General features: G+C 41.4%; 1 protein-coding gene across 3 annotated transcripts in view; it reads right to left on the bottom strand.

Moving 5' to 3' along the window:
- Positions 1-17560, bottom strand: part of RALGPS1 (Ral GEF with PH domain and SH3 binding motif 1) — a 394814-nt gene that overhangs the window by 145813 nt on the left and 231441 nt on the right. The window lies entirely within an intron of this gene.

The raw sequence follows: 17560 nt of genomic DNA, 5'->3' as shown, positions 1-17560 counted from the left end.
CATCTAATGCAGACAGCTGGCCAAATTTCTCTGAAGAAGGATATGCCCTGGCAAGGTCTGTCCAATATTATTACCACAGCACCCAATAAGCATGCAGCATGCTAGGCACTTTAGACACAAGAATTAAAACAGCCCCTTCGCTGGTGAATTTGCAATTTAAGGCCACAATCCTGCAAACATTTACACCTGAGTACCTTTAGAGATGAGAGTAATCCCACTTAGTTTAAAGAGACTACTCATATAGTAAAGAATGTGTAGGATTGGGTCATAAAAGCCTGATCACGCAGGCTTTAAAGGAAGTTGAAGGTGCTCAGCATCATCTGGAGGATGCTCAGCAGCTTGCCGGGTCAGGCTCTTAACAGACAACATATATAGGCAAAGGTTGGAATACAATACCAAGCAAAGAGGGGGCTAGCCCAAAGCCCACTGAAATTGATGGATGAACAGCTCCTGGTCTCAGTGGGCTTTCAACCAGGCCTCAATTGTTTCGTGAAGTTAGCAAACATCTTGTCAGTTCACCAATGTGTTTATTTATTTATTTCATAGAGTTGCAACTCAAGAGGATAACTGGAGATTTTATTCTCCATCCTGTAGGATATCATGAGATATCCAGCAGAACACAAAATCTCCAACATTACCATGCTAAACCAAACAGGCACTGAAGAGGCAATTTCTTTCTCCCTTTTCCTCATCTTTATATGGCTAACTCTTCCATTATCACCAGACATGAGAACAGCTTTATACAGCTTCACAGCTTTGAAATTTTAGCTACCAATTAACAGATTATTTCTGGACAGTATCCCTCCAACCTTTCCTTTTCCTGTGTTTCCAAGATTATTTTATCTAGATGACAAATACAAAATTAAGAACTGCACTAAATTTTGTTCTCTGATTCTTTGGTTCATCTCACGCTCAGGTAATTTTTATCCTTCCTCCTTCTTATTTTCCTCCTCCTCACTCTCTAGAAACAGATTGCAGTGACTGATTAATAATGCAAAACTCTCAACTGATTCTATTTACTTTCAGAGAAATAAATATTATGATACAAAACAGAGGATAAGCGGCAAAGAGTCCTGTGGCATTTATTCACCCACGAAAGCTTATGCTCCAATATGTCTGTTAGTCTATAAGGTACCACAGGACTCTTTGCCGATTTTACAGGTCCAGACTAAGAAGGCTACCCCTTTAATACTAAACAGAGGATAGTAATTATCTGGTGAAATAGGTTTGCCTGACCTCTGCCTCTAACTTCCATTCCTGTCTTCTTGTGACACAGTTTGATTCTGATAGAACAATCATATCTTAGGGTGGCTCAGAACATTACTGTGGTGCCAACTACAAGATTGGAGCTGTACAAACATACCCTATACCAGAATAAAAGAGAATGCTCACTCCAAATTTGAAACACTAATTCCCTCCCAAAATGTAAACCAAATGACCAACCTGGTTTTTGGACTCATGGGGAGCGCTTTAGTGCATTAAGGCTTCCACCCCACTTAATTTACCTTCAGCCCACTACAAAGAAGTCTGCATTTCTCAATTCAACCCTTGTCCATCTCTAAAGGTTACTGAATTTAAAAAGGGATTCTATAAGTTAAGGATTTAATTAATGGAAAGATACTGACAACTTTTACTTGGATGCAAAATAAATATCAAATTTCAGTGTCACATACTTCTGTGGACAAACTGCTACACATTTATCCAAAGACAGGAAGGCAAATATTGATTGGTCTACACTAAATTATTTCTTGATAGAATATTACTTTGTAAAGTTCAAAGACAAGTATTATTTAGCAGGGAACACATACTGTTAAGTGTTTTTTAGTGAGTTATAGCTTACTTATTATACAGGCCTAGAAAAAGTTTCTGTATTATATATTTCCTGTAAGCATATTTATTTCAAAGAGTCTTTCCTCATGTTTGAGGGATGCAATTATAAGGAAAATCAATATGAATATAATTGTACGAAATGTGGGAGACCCAGATGTATTTGCACATGATAATGTAATTTGCCTGCTTTCTAAATAGCTTCTTGAGGCTGTAACCCCAAGTGCATCAATAAATATGTGGTTTTGTTGAGTTAATTAATGCTGTAATATTTTTATTATAAAACATTTTGCTGTAGTGTCAACCCCAAATGTTCAAAAATTATGAGTCAGACCTGAAAAAAAGTCATAAGTTTGACTTAGAAATTATGCAAATATTTTAAAAAATACGTTTTGGGTTATTTTTGTTTTTCTTGTGCTGTTTGAGCCTTTGGGATACACCGGAATTACATTTTCAAGCTTTTCTCTGCAACCACTGTGAAGGCTAGAAATGTACTTAAAGAAAGAAAGAAAGCTGAGATGAAGAAGTTACCTTGCGAGTAACAATGGTTCTTCGAGACGCATGTCCCTATGGACGCTCCACTGTAGGTGTGTCTGCGTCCCTGCGCTGCTGACCAGAGAACTTCAGTAGCAAATGTCCATTAGGCCTGCACATGTGCTGTCTCTTCTCATGCTGCACCACGAGGCTAATCAGCGCTCGTAGGCTAACCCCCCCCCTCAGTTCCTTCTCAACCACCCGGCTAGCTGCATGATTTCCAGTTTGCATACGTATACACACACTAGCTCTCAATGAGCAAGCATGCCCAAAACAGTGGTGTAGCCAGGTTAGCATGGGCAGCAGTGAGAGGCAGCAAGGGTTAGCCATGCAGAGAGTGTACCCCTGGATTGTACTTGGCACAGCTAGCCCATGCCACTACTCGCTGCTGTCAATGCTACCTCAGTACAATACTACATGCTAGCTCAACGACAGCTAATGTTAGCATGTCTATGTGAATTGGGACTCACATACCCCAAGTCGAGGTGTAGACATATCTGCAGTTACCCACAACTAAACCTTTAGAATGCCCTTGCCCTTCCCCCAAACACACCTCCTTTAGGGCTTATCTACACTACAGGTTATGTCAGTATAACTTTTGTTGCTCAGGGGTGTGAATAAGCCACCCCATAAGTGACATAAGTTACACAAACCTGAACACCGGTGTGGACAGCGCTTCGTCAGTGGGAGAGCTTCTCCCACCAACATTGCTTCTGCCTCTTGCAGAGGTGGTTTTATTATGCTGATGGGAGAGCTCTCTTCCATCGGTATTGAGCATATTCACCAGACAAGCTACAGCAGTGCAGCTGCGCTGCTGTAACGGTTCTAGTGTACTGACAGGTTTCAGAGTAGCAGCCATGTTAGTCTGTATTCGCAAAAAGAAAAGGAGGACTTGTGGCACCTTAGAGACTAACCAATTTATTTGAGCATAAGCTTTCGTGAGCTACAGCTCACTTCATCGGATGCACTCAGTGGAAAATGCAGTGGAGACTAGCCCTTAGATTCAGCAAGGGTATGCAGGAGCAAGTTATTAGCACAGACCTCCTCGCCTCCAAAAACAGTTTAAATAAATACCTGTAAACCCTTTTAGGAATATGAAAAATATAAGTTTGGCTCAATATGATAATCCTTTCTACTAGAGCCTGGCACAAACAACTGGAAACGTTCGTGCTCCTGCTGTGGCATAACAACACAGGGTCATGGTTATTAATTTATGAGTTCTAAAGGAAAACTAAATTAATCCAATTTTATTAGGTTTTGTGTTAAACAGCCTGATTTCTAAAAGGTTCAGAGAAAAAGGAGCTTCTTCCAACCATTTTGTGGTTTTCTCTTACTCCCTTGACATGGCAGATCATCAAATGAACGAACTAAAGCCGTCACCATTGTCTGATGCACACAAGGCTGCAGCTGCTCTCGAAAGTTTTGTGCTTCAGGCACCATGTTGACACTATACAGAAAATCTGGGTTAGAAGCAGAACTCCTAATACAAGAGGCATTTAAGACGCTCAGTAAACAATAGCATGTTGCTGGAAAAACAGAACCACCTGAAGTATCAAAAATCAACACTTTAACAAAATGAAATGACTTTCTGCCATTTCTGTCTTCTAAATTCTAGGTAATGACAGGAAAGGTTATCAGGTTTCTGTATCTGGACATCTGAACTAAATGGAGGTAAAGAATGCATTGAGCACTGCCTGCCTCCAGCAGTGCAATCTGAATGATCTTGGGCTGAAAAACCTTTGGAATTCATAATGTGTTACTGCAGCAATAAATAATTTGCTATTTGATAAAAATGATGACTTCAGTAAAAAATAATAAACCCTGTTGGGAACCAGGCTCCTTTTAGAATAAGATTTTTATTCGTGAAAGAAGCAGCATTTACTGCATATTTAGCTAAAAATATAATTAACTGATTTATGCACCAAAATTGATCTCTCCCCGGTTCAGATTATCTGGTCCACTCCAGCAGTGCAAAGGGGCTGGAAGTTGAATGCAATTTCCCAGCTAGGATTCTCCGGTTCTGGGGAAATCCCCAGTAGGCACAGAGACAACTTCTACACTTGAATGCCCCAGAATCCTCCCATGTAGGCAGCATCATCAGAATGCACCCTCAGCTGGTAGATGGCACATTGGAAGCCACTGGAGTTTAGAGCAGAGCCTGAAGAAGTAGCTACATAGGTGCAGAATTGCCCTGAGAATTCAGAAGCCTCATCCATCTCCCTGATAGCCCTCCTCAACTGCTGCAGACTTTGGCCCTCTATTTGAAATGCTATTTACTTATTTACTTATCAGGGTTACTATTCTGGCCTGGATTAATTACCTTACTCCACAAAACATAACTTCCATTACTATGAATTACCCTTTAAAATGCCTGATGAATCAAGTAGCAAACTCAGAAGTGGAATTGGAATTTACCATTGCTAAATACCCATTAATTCTATAAAACAGATTTTTGTAGGTGTACATTTTTTTCTGTTAAATATGTTGGGGCTACTGGGAAGCTAAGTTCTACAATCCTTTCAGTGTCTGCTGCTTTGTACAATAGGGATCATTACTGATGAACAAAGCCCTAAGTGAGCATGAAATACAAGGCAAGATGCATAATTAATGGCTAACAGAATTTTCATTCACGCTATTAAACTGAAAGCAATGGCAGCCTCCGGTTCATTGCCACATGGTACGTTACCATTATCTATGGTTTTTCAAGCCCTATTGCTGCACAGCAGTCAGCATGTGGGATCCCTTTGAAGTCTTGGCTGTTAATTGCTCAAGGTCACTGGGTTTCTGTGTGAACGTAAGGAGCAGCTGAATCCCTTTGCAGGATCAGGACTAAAAAATGTAAACTTAAGGGCTTGTCTACAGTGGCAAGTTTCTGGGCAGTAAAGCAGCTGTTTGCGCTCAGACTGCACGCGTACACTCTGCCAAGCCACTTTGTGCGGAGAAACGCCTCAGTTGCAGCGCTGCAAAAAAACCACCTCACAGAGTCATGAGGCTATTTGCGCAGTGGCTCCAGTGTTCTGTTGTCAGTGTGAACACTTGATTGATTTCTGCCCTGTAATTGGCCCCTGGAGCTGTCCCATAATGCCTCAAGTGACCGGAATGCTTGTGCTGTTGAACTTGGGGGGGGGGTGTCTGTGTGTGTGTGTGTGAGAGAGAGAGACAGAGAGAGAGAGTGCTATGCAGCAAGCCCAGGGAGGGAGGCAGGGGCTGATGTCGGGGTTTCCCCCTGCCTCAGCACTGGCTGCTTCCTGCTGCTGTCTTAACTTACAAGACAATATGCTGACACACTGTCTCCCAAAACACACTGTCTCTCTCCCCCGCCCATACACACACACTCCCTGTCACACACTCTCCTCCCCCGCTCCCTTCAGTTGAAAAGCAGCTGGCAATGTTGCAGGATGCCCATGGAACAATGGGATTGTATGGGGAGACTTTGGCAAACCAGTAAAGTGCCTGAAACCACTATGGCTTATTGTTAAAAGGAGCCAAGTCAGCAGGCTGTAAATTGGCCATTCAGCACTCTCAGTTTGACCAAGGCAGGACGGGAGGGGGTTTTGGGTGCCACAGAAAGGGCAGCTTGACCCCGCGTCCTTCCTGATAACAATTGTGTTGAAGTTGCTGATATATGCATCTTAGAAGAGCAGGATGTGCCCCAGGAATAGCTATTGGGGCTTCAAGGCTGCAAACTCTGGAAAAACCAACACCTGGTTAATCGATAATCAGAAGGAACCTCTTGCTTGACCATTGAAACTGCCTACTTAATAAGTTTTCTTTAAGGGACATGTCATTCTATTACTAATGTATAAATAAGGGGAGAAAGTTTGAGGTAATTGGACTCTTTTTGGACTCTCCCTCTGGATACATCTTGCAGTCCCCACTGGCAGACAGAAGATTTGGCCACTGGAAGCTTGCCACTGTGTCACTCGAGAGCCACACTAAGCTTTGGTAATTATCAAGGGTTGGGGGTGTTTTACTAACCTGTTGCAGACATGTGTAAGTGCTTGAGACTAAGTAAAGTTTAGCTTTAAGTGAAAGCACTCTTGTGTTGTCCTGTTTGTGCCAACAATCTATCAGTCGGACGGCCGTGTCTTCCCTAATTTATTTCCTGACACCAGCTCGCACAGAGTAAAAGTTACCAAGAACTTTGGGTTGAAAGAACCCCGGGTTACAGAACTGGAAAACCTGCATCATGTGACACTGTGCTTGCCCCATGAGGCACAGCAAACCCTTCCCAAAGCACCCTGTGGCCAGTTTCACAGTGGGATAGCTACCACAATGCACTGCTGTCTTTGCTGTTGCAAGAGCTGCTAATGTGGATGCGCTCCAGCATCACAAGGAGCACAGTGTGGACATGCAGCAGTGGTTTAATTCCAGAGTTTCAATAAAAATGGTATAACTTGTGGCACAAAAACTTGCCAGTGTAGACGTACCCTAAGTCATAAAATTCAATACAGATTTATCTTTGCTCTGTACTGAGCACTAAATTATTATAAGAATTCTTTAAAAATACATTCAAAGCATGCATTAAAAACCTTGTTCTTGTCATCCTTTTTACTGATCTTCCAAAATGGCATAGATTAGCCTTTCATGCACTGTAAATACTTAGGCAAAAGTGTCATTAACGCTGGAGCATTTATCAGGTATTTATATGGAATACAGTTATAGGCTTCATCCTACCGGACTGCACCTGTGATCCATGTAGTCTAGTATCCTGTCCCCTGCTCGTACAAGATAAGAGCAATCATCCTCTTAGTTTCTGTGTCGTCTCCCTCATGGTTTTCTGCAAAAACATGTTTCTATGTGAGGGTGGGGGGGTCTTACTTTTTAAACAGAGCTATTAGGTCCTATTCTTTACTTCTGGACCAAGTTAATGCTTTAGTAGTCCATAAGAACAATCTAATCACTCCAAACTGTGACTCCCCTGTTCATCATGGGCAGAACAGGATCGTCTGAATTCTTTTGGAACATCATCTACCAAGAACTAGAAGTTTATGCTCAAATAAATTGGTTAGTCTCTAAGGTGCCACAAGTACTCCTTTTCTTTTTGCGAATACAGACTAACACGGCTGCTACTCTGAAACAAGAACTAGAACTGATTATAATTCCCGATGTACCATGTTCTTGTAAGAGGAGTTCCTGAAAAAGAAAGATGGGTGGGAGGCAGGTGAGAAGAGTATGGAACTAAACCGAGTGTCCCAGTTCTATTATCTCCACAACAGAGCAGTAAGCTATGGTACTCAAAACACCACGAAAACAAAATGGTGGTTGCCAAAAGGTGCAGAAATAACTGGTGGATTCACTGGAAGTTATAAAGAGTTCCCAACTGATGAGTCAGATTTACTACCCTGAGGACATAGCTGGATGCATAGATCATGCAAAAGATGCGAATGTATTTGTCCTCTGGAACCTTGGACATTTTCTTCGAAGGTCAGAAGATCTGCACCACGGGTAACAAGATTGTCTTGGATTGTCTTGTCTGCCATTCTCCTGAAGAACTCTGGAAAAAATTCTAGTCATCCGGCTATAAAAATGATGTTGATAGAACAACAGCCTCATCAAGAGGATGAGGACATGGGAGTCGCAATACTGGAGTTCTTGGCTTGTAGCCCTTCTTCAGACCCTTAATCCAGCTGATCAGCAGTAGGGGCTGGTTCCTGTCTTGTCTGAAGAGCTAGTCTCTGTGTGACAGTTTGCTGGGCAGGAACACCTGAGCCAACTAAGGGAGATAAATTGGAGCTAGCTAGAGAAACCTGCACCTGATTGGCAAAGGGGAGACAACTGCCAGCCTAATTAGCCTGGGCACATACAGGGCCAGAGGAAAGAAGCCAGGGGGAAGCCAGAGAGGGGAAGGAGGGGGTAGCTTTTTCCTTCTGGGTGCAGAGGCTAAGGAGTCCTCAAGGCTGAAAACCTGAAGCTGTATAGGGTGAGAAGATGATGGGATTGCACCCTGTAAATAAACTGCACAGGCACTTTGGTGCTGCATGACGGCTATTTGCCATCGGAGGTAGGAACCATTACCAGGCAGTCTGTCAAGGAAAAACAAATTCCCAAACTGAGGGAATTAATAGAAAAGAAAAAATGAAATGCTATACTAATCACTAAACTAACAACTACCTAACTAGTTACCACTATTTACAATTATTTACAAGCAATAAGAAGCTGTTTAGTGAGTGAAGAGACTCGGACATTGCAGAGTTCCAGGTCAGAGCCACAGGTGGTGAGAAGGAACTCCACTCCTTCCCCAAAGGAGTAAGTGCAATAATACCCACATAGCTCACAGGAGTGCTGGACTTAATGTTTATAAAGTGAATCACAGGTTTAGAAGGCATTGCAAGGGTCATCTAGCCTAATCCCTTGCCAAGATGCAGGATTAGTTGTGTCTAAACCATATAAGACAGATGGCTTTCCAGCCTCCCTTTGAAAACCTCCAGTGAAGGAGCTTCCAATGACCTTCCTAGGCTTTTTACAGTTAGGAAGTTTTTCCTGAGATTAAATCTAAATCTGCTATGCTGTAGTTTGAACCTATTGCCTCTTGTCCTGCCCTCTGTGGCAAGAGAGAACAACTTTTCTCTAACTTTTTTATGACAGCCTTTCAAGTATCAACTATCATGTTCCCCCCTTAATCTCTCTTTTCTAAACTAAACATACCCAGGTTCTGTCAGCCTTGGTTTAGATGGCTTGTATTCTCTCTCTTTGATCATCTTTGTCACTTGCCTCTGGATCCTGTCCAGTTTCTCTACATACTTGCTATACATTGGTGACCAAAATTGGACACAGTACTCCAGCTGAGGCCTAACCAGCACCAAGAGTGGTACTATCACCTTGACTTGCATGCTATGCCTCTATTAATGCAACCTAAAATTGCATTTCCTTTCTTTGCAACAGTATTGCACTGGCAGATGACAGAACAAGAAGCAATGGTCTCAAGTGGTAGTGGGATAGTGGGAGAGGTCTAGGTTGGATATTAGGACACACTTTTTCACTAGAAAGGTGGTGAAGCACTAGAATGGGTTACTTAGGGAGGTGGTAGAATCTTCATCCTTAGAGGTTTTTAAAGCCCGGCTTGACAAAGCCCTGGCTGGGATGATTTAGTTGGTGTTGGTCCTGCTTTGAGCAGGGGGTTGGACTAGATGACCTCCTGAGGTCTCTTCCAACCCTAATCTTCTATGACGACTAATTTTGAGATTGTGATCTACCGTAACTCCCAGATCCCTCTTAGTGGTGCTACTGCCAAGCCAACAACTCTCAGTCATTCTGTATTGTGCATTTGTTTTTTCTTCCCTAAGTGTAGCACCTTACATTTGTCTTTGCTGAATTTAATTTGGTGTCCATAGCCCAGTCCTCCAATTTATCAAGATCCCTCTGAATTTTAACTCTATTCTCCGAAGTGTTGGCAACTGCTCTAGCTTTGTGTCATCTGCAAACTTGATCAGTATGCTCTCTATTCCTACATCCAGGTAATTAATAAAGATGTTAAACACTGGACCCAGAACAGATCCCTCTGGAACCCCACTTGAGACCCCCCTCCAATCTGACATAATTCTATTAATAGTTACTCAGTTTGCGGTTGTTTAACCAATTATGTATCCACTTAATGGTAGTTCAGCTGAGCCCACATTTCTCCAGTTCACTTATCAGAATGTCATGTGGGACTGTGTCAAAAGCCTTGCTGAGGTCTAGGTATATTATATCCACCTCCTTCCCCCATCCACCAAACTAGTTACCCTGTCAAAGAAGGAAATCAAGCTCATTTGGCATGATTTGCTCTTAGTAAGTCCATGCTGGCTGCTAGTGACTACCCCTTCATCAGCCACATATTCACAAATTGAATGTTTTATACATTGCTCTAGTTAGCTTCCCAGTATCAAAGTCATGCTGACAGGTCTATCATTCCCAGTCTCCTTCTTTTTACTGTTTTTAAAAATGGGCATTATGTTAGCCCTCCTCCAGTCTTCCAGGACATCTCCTGTCATCCATGAGTTTGCAAATATTATTGCCAGTGGCTCTGAGATTTCTTCAGCTAATTCCTTCAGTACCCTGGAGCGGACAATATCAGGCCCTGGTGATGTGAATTTATTCAAATTGGTCAGAAGATCTCTGACTTACTTATCTCAATCTGCATCCCTTCCCCTTTATCATCTATGGTACTTTTGTTAGTCATATGGTCACATCATTTTTTGTGAGAAGACTAAAGCATTGAGCATTGAGCATAGGCATTGAGCAGCTCTGCGTTCCATTACCAGCTCACCTTCTCCATTGAACAGCACACCCACACAATCCCTGACATTTCTTTTATGTCTCACATATTTGAAGATCCTTGGATAAAAGGTACTATATAAATGCAAAGTAAATAAAGACAGGACCTTGAGCATCCTGATACTGAAGCTACTGCACTGGCTTCTATCAGGTAGTAGACTAACTTCAAGATTCTTTTGCTCATCTACAGACCATCAAAGGCTGTCAACACGCATCAGTGCCTCTGCATTCCCTGAGACATATGCTTTAGTCTACATCAATTTGATAGCACTGGTAGTGCTCCCACTCTTTCTGGACATTCCCAAGCGGTTGGGTTTAGGGGCCTTCCAAGTTGGGCCCCATGCACTCTTGAAGCCTCCTGAGTCTGAACAGAGTCCCGGCACTGATCCTGGCTTGGGGTCTCTAGACACAATCACAGGATGCAGACCCTTTGCCTATCAACCCCTCTTGAAAGCTAGGACCCCAGAGTCCAACTGCTTAGCCCCTGGGACTAGTGCTGACTCCCCACACATTAAGTATTCACAAAGCAAAATATAATCAGACACAGTAGAGTAAAAATGTTTACACCTGTTTAAGCCATTAAAATAATCACATTTTAGAAAATAGTTAAAGGAAATTTGATCCAGCCTTCCATATTCCATTCCTTGGTCGGGGTGATTCCCATAGTCAGCATCCAAAGCAACGAGAGCTGAGTTTCATGACCAGTTCATGGTGACCACAGTGTTTTTTGTTTTGAAGTGAATGCTGATGATTGACTGAAACTCTTTAACCACAGAACAGGAAGGAAAAGGAAGACACAGGGTAAATTTCTACATGCTGTTCCTGCCAATGTGCTCCCCCCGCCCCGCCCTTTTCTGGAGCGACCAGTCTCTAAGGGTGCAAGAATACTTCATTCTCCATGTCCATGCAAGTAGGGTCACAACCATGAAATGAAAACAATGAGGAGTCCGGTGGCACCTTAAGGACTAACAGATTTATCTGGCCATAAGTTTTTGTGGGTAAAAAGCCCACTTCTTCAGATGCATGGAGTGAAAATTACAGATCCAGGCATAAATATATATTGGCACATGAAGAGAAGGGAGTTACCTTACAAGTGGAGAACCAATGTTGAAGGGCAATTCAGTCATGGTGGATGTGGTCCACCCCTCTGATACTTGGAACCATGAAATGCACTCTTAACCACTCTGAGTTACAATCACCAACTCATTGCACATGAAAATTGGTTGAGGTTCATTGTTTTTGGAATTTAAAATATAATACTTCTAATCATCAGCAGGAAGCGCTGACAAAACCATTTTGAGGATCACGGGCTTGTCTTTACTGCAGTGTTCGTTTGAGGCATGACTGTGGAGGCACATCTACCCTGTACTGCGAATCCGATCACTGTGCAGCGTGAGTGTTATTTTGCAGTACGACTGCTCCCACTTGAGGTAGGCTATCCTGAGGGGAGATAACTCCTGTGCAGACAATTTGAACTACCTCTGCAGTGAAGACATAGCTCATGCTGTGGTAATACTAATAAATAATAAATAATAAAATTAATAATAATAATGAATATATATGAGATTAAAAGGATGTTTGAAAGCCTGTTTGTCATTCACTACGAGTCATCCTTTTATGGTGACATGTTATGTTTATATTATATGGCCAGATTTTTGCCCAATAGGCAAAAACAGTGGGAATCTTCTCTGTTACAATACCTTTCTCTCACAATCATTGTCAGAAGCATGCGGTGAGATCAAAGATACTCAGACTGTTGTGATCTTTTATTTATAAAAAGAAGATCAATCTTGTGTTTATTTTTAAGGCAGCACTTGTTACCAGTTTGTTGTATCTCATGACCTGCTATAGAACAAGAACTGAAAATCATATTTTATTTATGATGCCTCTCTGCTTGGAACATCAAACAAGGCAGAAGACATAGTTAGAAAGAATGACCATTTTCCTTCGTTACTGTACGTATCTGAAAGCAAAGGCACATTTAATAATCAACTTGTAAGATGCATAGTATTAAAATGGAAATGTAGCCATTGTGAAGTGTTCTGAAAACTATGACATTCAGTCTAAAATCTTAATGAAGATGAATGGATTGACCTTGATGTCAAGGCCTTGCAAATCTAAGATAAGCAAGTTTCCATTTTGTCCAAGAGGAAGCCACACCCTTGTAAAAGGTGGATGCAAAATCCCATTTTGCCTTCTATCCTTCCTATGACAGATTTATAGAGCATTCTGCCAAACCATTCTGATTTTCTAAAAACAGATGGAATCTCTACATAAAAGCTCTCTATCCTCTAGTGTATAGGGAGACTTTACTTGCTCAAACTGATAGGCACATTTTAACAGAACCTAGAAAAGAAAATTTCTTCATCAAATGAAAATTTTTATTGATTCAGTCTGTACAGAAAACCACAGAGAACTTGGTTAGATGTTGGTTAGATCATAACTGCTGAAAGGGAAGAATAGACATACGGGTGGCAGGGTGCTTAGATGTCTTGTCAGAGTTGTTCAGAAAGAAAGCTTGTCCAGACAGTCTCCATGCAAAAGAATAAATGGACACAAACCTGACATCAGGAATTACAGCATTCAAAAACCAGTAGGAGAACACTTCAACCTCCCTGGTCACTCAATAACAGACTTAAAAGTGGCAATTCTTCAACAAAAAAACTTCAAAAACAGATTCCAATGTGAAACTGCAGAACTGAAATTAATTTGCAAGCCACCAAATTAGGCCTGAATAAAGACACTCACACTTTCTTGTCAACTGTTTGAAATGGGCCACCCTCATTACCACTACAAAAGTGATTTGTCCTCCCTTGGCATTTACTGTTAATTGAATTGTCTCGTTAGACTGACCCCCACTTGGTAAGGCAACTCCCATCTTTTCATGTACTATATATATACATATATACTATACATATATAGTACATGAAAAGATAGGAGTTGCCTTACCAAGTGGGGGGTCAGTCTAATGAGGTATTTCCAGTAGAGATAAGGAGGTTTAAGTACCGTTATACAAGGCACTGGTGAGACCTCACCTGGAATACTGTGTGCAGTTCTGGTCTCCTATGTTTAAGAAGGATGAATTCAAACTGGAACAGGTACAGAGAAGGGCTACTAGGATGATCTGAGGAATGGAAAACCTGTCTTATGAAAGGAGACTCAAGGAGCTTGGCTTGTTTAGCCTAACTAAAAGAAGATTGAGGGGAGATATGATTGCTCTCTATAAATATATCAGAGGGATAAATACCGGAGAGGGAGAGGAATTATTTAAGCTCAGTACCAATGTGGACACAAGAACAAATGGATATAAACTGGTCATTGGGAAGTTTAGACTTGAAATTAGACAAAGGTTTCGAACCATCAGAGGAGTGAAGTTTTGGAATAGCCTTCCAATGGAAGCCGTGGGGGCAAAAGACCTATCTGGCTTTAAGATTAAATTCGATAAGTTTATGGAGGAGATGGTATGATGGGATAACATGATTTTGGTAATTAATTGATCTTTAACTATTCATGGTAAATAGGCCCAATGGTCTGTGATGGGATGTTAGATGGGGTGGGATCTGAGTTACTACAGAGAATTCTTTCCTGGGTATCTGACTGGTGAATCTTGCCCATATGCTCAGGCTTTAGCTGATTCCCATATTTGGGGTCGGGAAGGAATTTTCCTCCAGAGCAGATTGGAAGAGGCCCTAGAGGTTTTTCGCCATCCTCTGTAGCATGGGGCAAGGGTCACTTGCTGGAGGATTCTCTGCTCCTTGAAGTCTTTAAACCAGGATTTTGAGGACTTCAATAGCTCAGACATAGGTGAGAGGTTTTTCGCAGGAGTGGGTGGGTGAGATTCTGTGGCCTGCGTTGTGCAGGAGGTCGGACTAGATGATCATAATGGTCCCTTCTGACCTTAGTATCTATGAATCTATGAATTCAATTAACAGTAAAATGCCAAGGGAGGAAAAAATATGTATATATACCTGCTACTGTATTTTCCACTCCATGGATCTGATGAAGTGGGTTCTAGCCCATGAAAGCTTATGCGCAAATAAATTTGTTAGTCCCTAAGGGGCCACAAGGACTCCTCGTTGTTTTTGGTGATACAGACTAACACGGCTACCACTCTGAAAGGAATATGAGTGGTCATCTCCAAGGGGCTCAAAGAGGAAAAGTAAAGATAATTTTGATACTATGAAATACAAGTAGTCCAGTGGGAATCAGGAATTCCTGAGTACTAATTCTGTGTTTGGCACTGACTTTTTCAGGCCTTGGAGAATTCAAAGAACTTCCTGCCTCAGCTTTTCCATATAAAAAGAAAGTTTAAATATTTACTGGTACATACGTCACAGGAGTGTTGTAAACATAAAGTTCTTTAAACATGAAAAGTGCTATGTAAGTGTCAATTTAGATCCCAGGAAGGGATTTCAGAATAGAAATAGATTTCAGAATTACAACGATAGTCAGTCTAACTGGAGTACAGAGGATGACACTGAATATGGTAACAGATTAACTTCACAACTGGATTAGAGCTGGAATTTTCATCTGAGGTTTATCTGGTTAGGATAATGTTTTTTTTACAAGGTGCAGGCCTGGTGAACATGTCTTCAGAGGACCAAGCTGACAAACAAATATGCGTTCTTGCCCATGTACTCTATCCTCATATGCAGTTACAGTATTAGCACAAAAGTAGGTGCAACTACAATGCATGAATACTCACCTGAAATTGTCCAAAGATACACGAAAGGTGAGTACTGTCTGTAAGCAGTCCTATAGGAGATATTATTCTAAAGACCACTAAAGTTAGTTTAATTTCTCAAGCTGCAAATGTTGTCAAGTTAGAGGATTCTCCCTACCATCCACAAATACTTGTCAAACAAAAAAGCTAAGTTTGGAAAATTCAGACATGGTACATGCAGTGTACTCTTAGAACATGTCTACACTAGCATTTATGTCAGCAAAACTTTTGTTGCTCAGGGGTGCAGCAAAAACACATCCCTGAATGATGCAAGTTTTGCCAGCATAAGTGCTCATGTGCACAGCGTTATGACCATTCATTGAGCTAACGCCGCTCATTGAGCTGGTTTTATTATGTCAACGGGACAGCTCTCTCCTGTCAGCATAATGCGGCTACTGTAAGCTTGTAAGTGTAGAAATGTCCTAGGCTTTTTCTGATCTTTCCTATCTCTTTTCTTACCTTTTTGGTGTTTCTCTGATAAGCAAATCAAGTGGTTATTAATTTTTTAATAAAAAAGAGCTCCAATGAGAGTGCCTCATCTAGCCCTCTGTGGCGTAACTATACCTCCTTATGTTCAGCAAAGCACTAAAGCATGTGCTTAATTTTTGAGTATGTTCTTAAACCACATTAAAATCACTGGGGCTTAAGTATGTGCTGAATAGTGAGGTTTTGCTGAATATGGTTCTATGTACGAACTGGAATTTCCATCCTGTGAAAAATTTAACCATTCCAATTGGAACAAAAAGGCAGAAATGTGAAATTTTCCACCAAAGAGAAATTTTTGAAAAATTCCATTTCAAAAGAGAAAGTGAATTTTTTAACATTTCCAGCTATGCCCTTGTTCCCCAGTAGAGCAGCCAAGCACCCAAACAGCAGGCCAACCCACCCACTAGGCAGCTGTGGAGGTTGAGAGCCAGGCAGCCCATCTGTCCACCCGCCTGCCAGGTGGTCAGCAAGGGAGTTGGGCATCAGAGATCCAAGCAGGAAACTAGGCAGGCAACTCTGCTCAGTTTCCATCAAAAGCTTAGATGGAATTGACATGTTCCTGTAGAATGGGTCAATTCCATCAAGTGAGCATTTTCTGATGGAAATCTGTTCTGTCAGAAATTTTTCAACCAGCTGTAGTCCCAAGTGCCCATGGTTACTATTTGAATGCACTTTGGGGTGATCCTTCAGACCCCAAAAAGTGGCTCCTTTTGATACAGGGAAACTGCACAGTAATAAAGTATCATAGAATATCAGAGTTGGAAGGGACCTCAGGAGGTCATCTAGTCCAACCCCCTGCTCAAAGCAGGACCAGTCCCCAATTTTTGCCCCAGATCCCTAAATGGCCCCCTCAAAGATTAAACTCACAACCCTGGGTTTAGCAGGCCAATGCTCAAACCACTGAGCTAGCCCTCCCTGCAAAGTAGAATGACAACAGCTGATATATTTGAGCATAAGCTTGGTTAGTCTCTAAGGTGCCACAAGTACTCCTTTTCTTTTTGCGAATACAGACTAACACGGCTGTTACTCTGGAACAGCTGATCTGTAAGGTGCTTTCTGTAACATCCTCCGGCAAGGAACGCAAGGCCACATCTGTTGAAGGAGTAAGAATGAGTTCCTGTGACAATTACTGCATTACCAGCAAATCATATTTTTTTAGTGTGTTTACCATTAGGCCAAAGGGCCTATTGTCAAGTGAACCAAACCCCTAGCAAGCTTTAAGAATAATTTGTAATAATAATGTTAAGCTGTGTAACCTTTATTAAGAGTGGAAAATTTAGTTTAGTGAGAGTGGAAAGTTTAGTTGCTGAATGTTTAGCATGAAATCCTATTTATCAGAACAAGTGTTCTAACTGCATTAGTTTGGAAAGTCTGAATATTACAATATGTGCTTGCAAATTTGCAAATGTATCAGACAAAGGGGATTTGAGTAATTGTTATCTGTGAAAAAAGTGAAGCTATAGATTGTCAACAAACTATAAAAAATAGTTTGTTTGAGTTACTGATTGAACCAGACAGGATTGGGATCAGCAGTAAGCTTTGGTTTCATAAGGATCAAGTATTGTTATATGCTATGGTTAGCCTTCTTATGTGCTAGTCTTAAATAATAAAATCAACTCTATTAATAAAGGCCATCAAGCTTGACTACTCCTGTCTTACTATTTATTGTTACCAGCTAAGACCAGCCCACTAATCAATTTTGTATATAAAGGTAACAAGTGTGCTCTTTTCAAC

This window comes from Natator depressus, chromosome 16 (assembly GCF_965152275.1).
Source record: "Natator depressus isolate rNatDep1 chromosome 16, rNatDep2.hap1, whole genome shotgun sequence".
NCBI lineage: Eukaryota > Metazoa > Chordata > Testudines > Cheloniidae > Natator > Natator depressus.
Note: the sequence above shows the minus strand (reverse complement) of the source record. Positions and strands in the feature narration are given on the sequence as shown.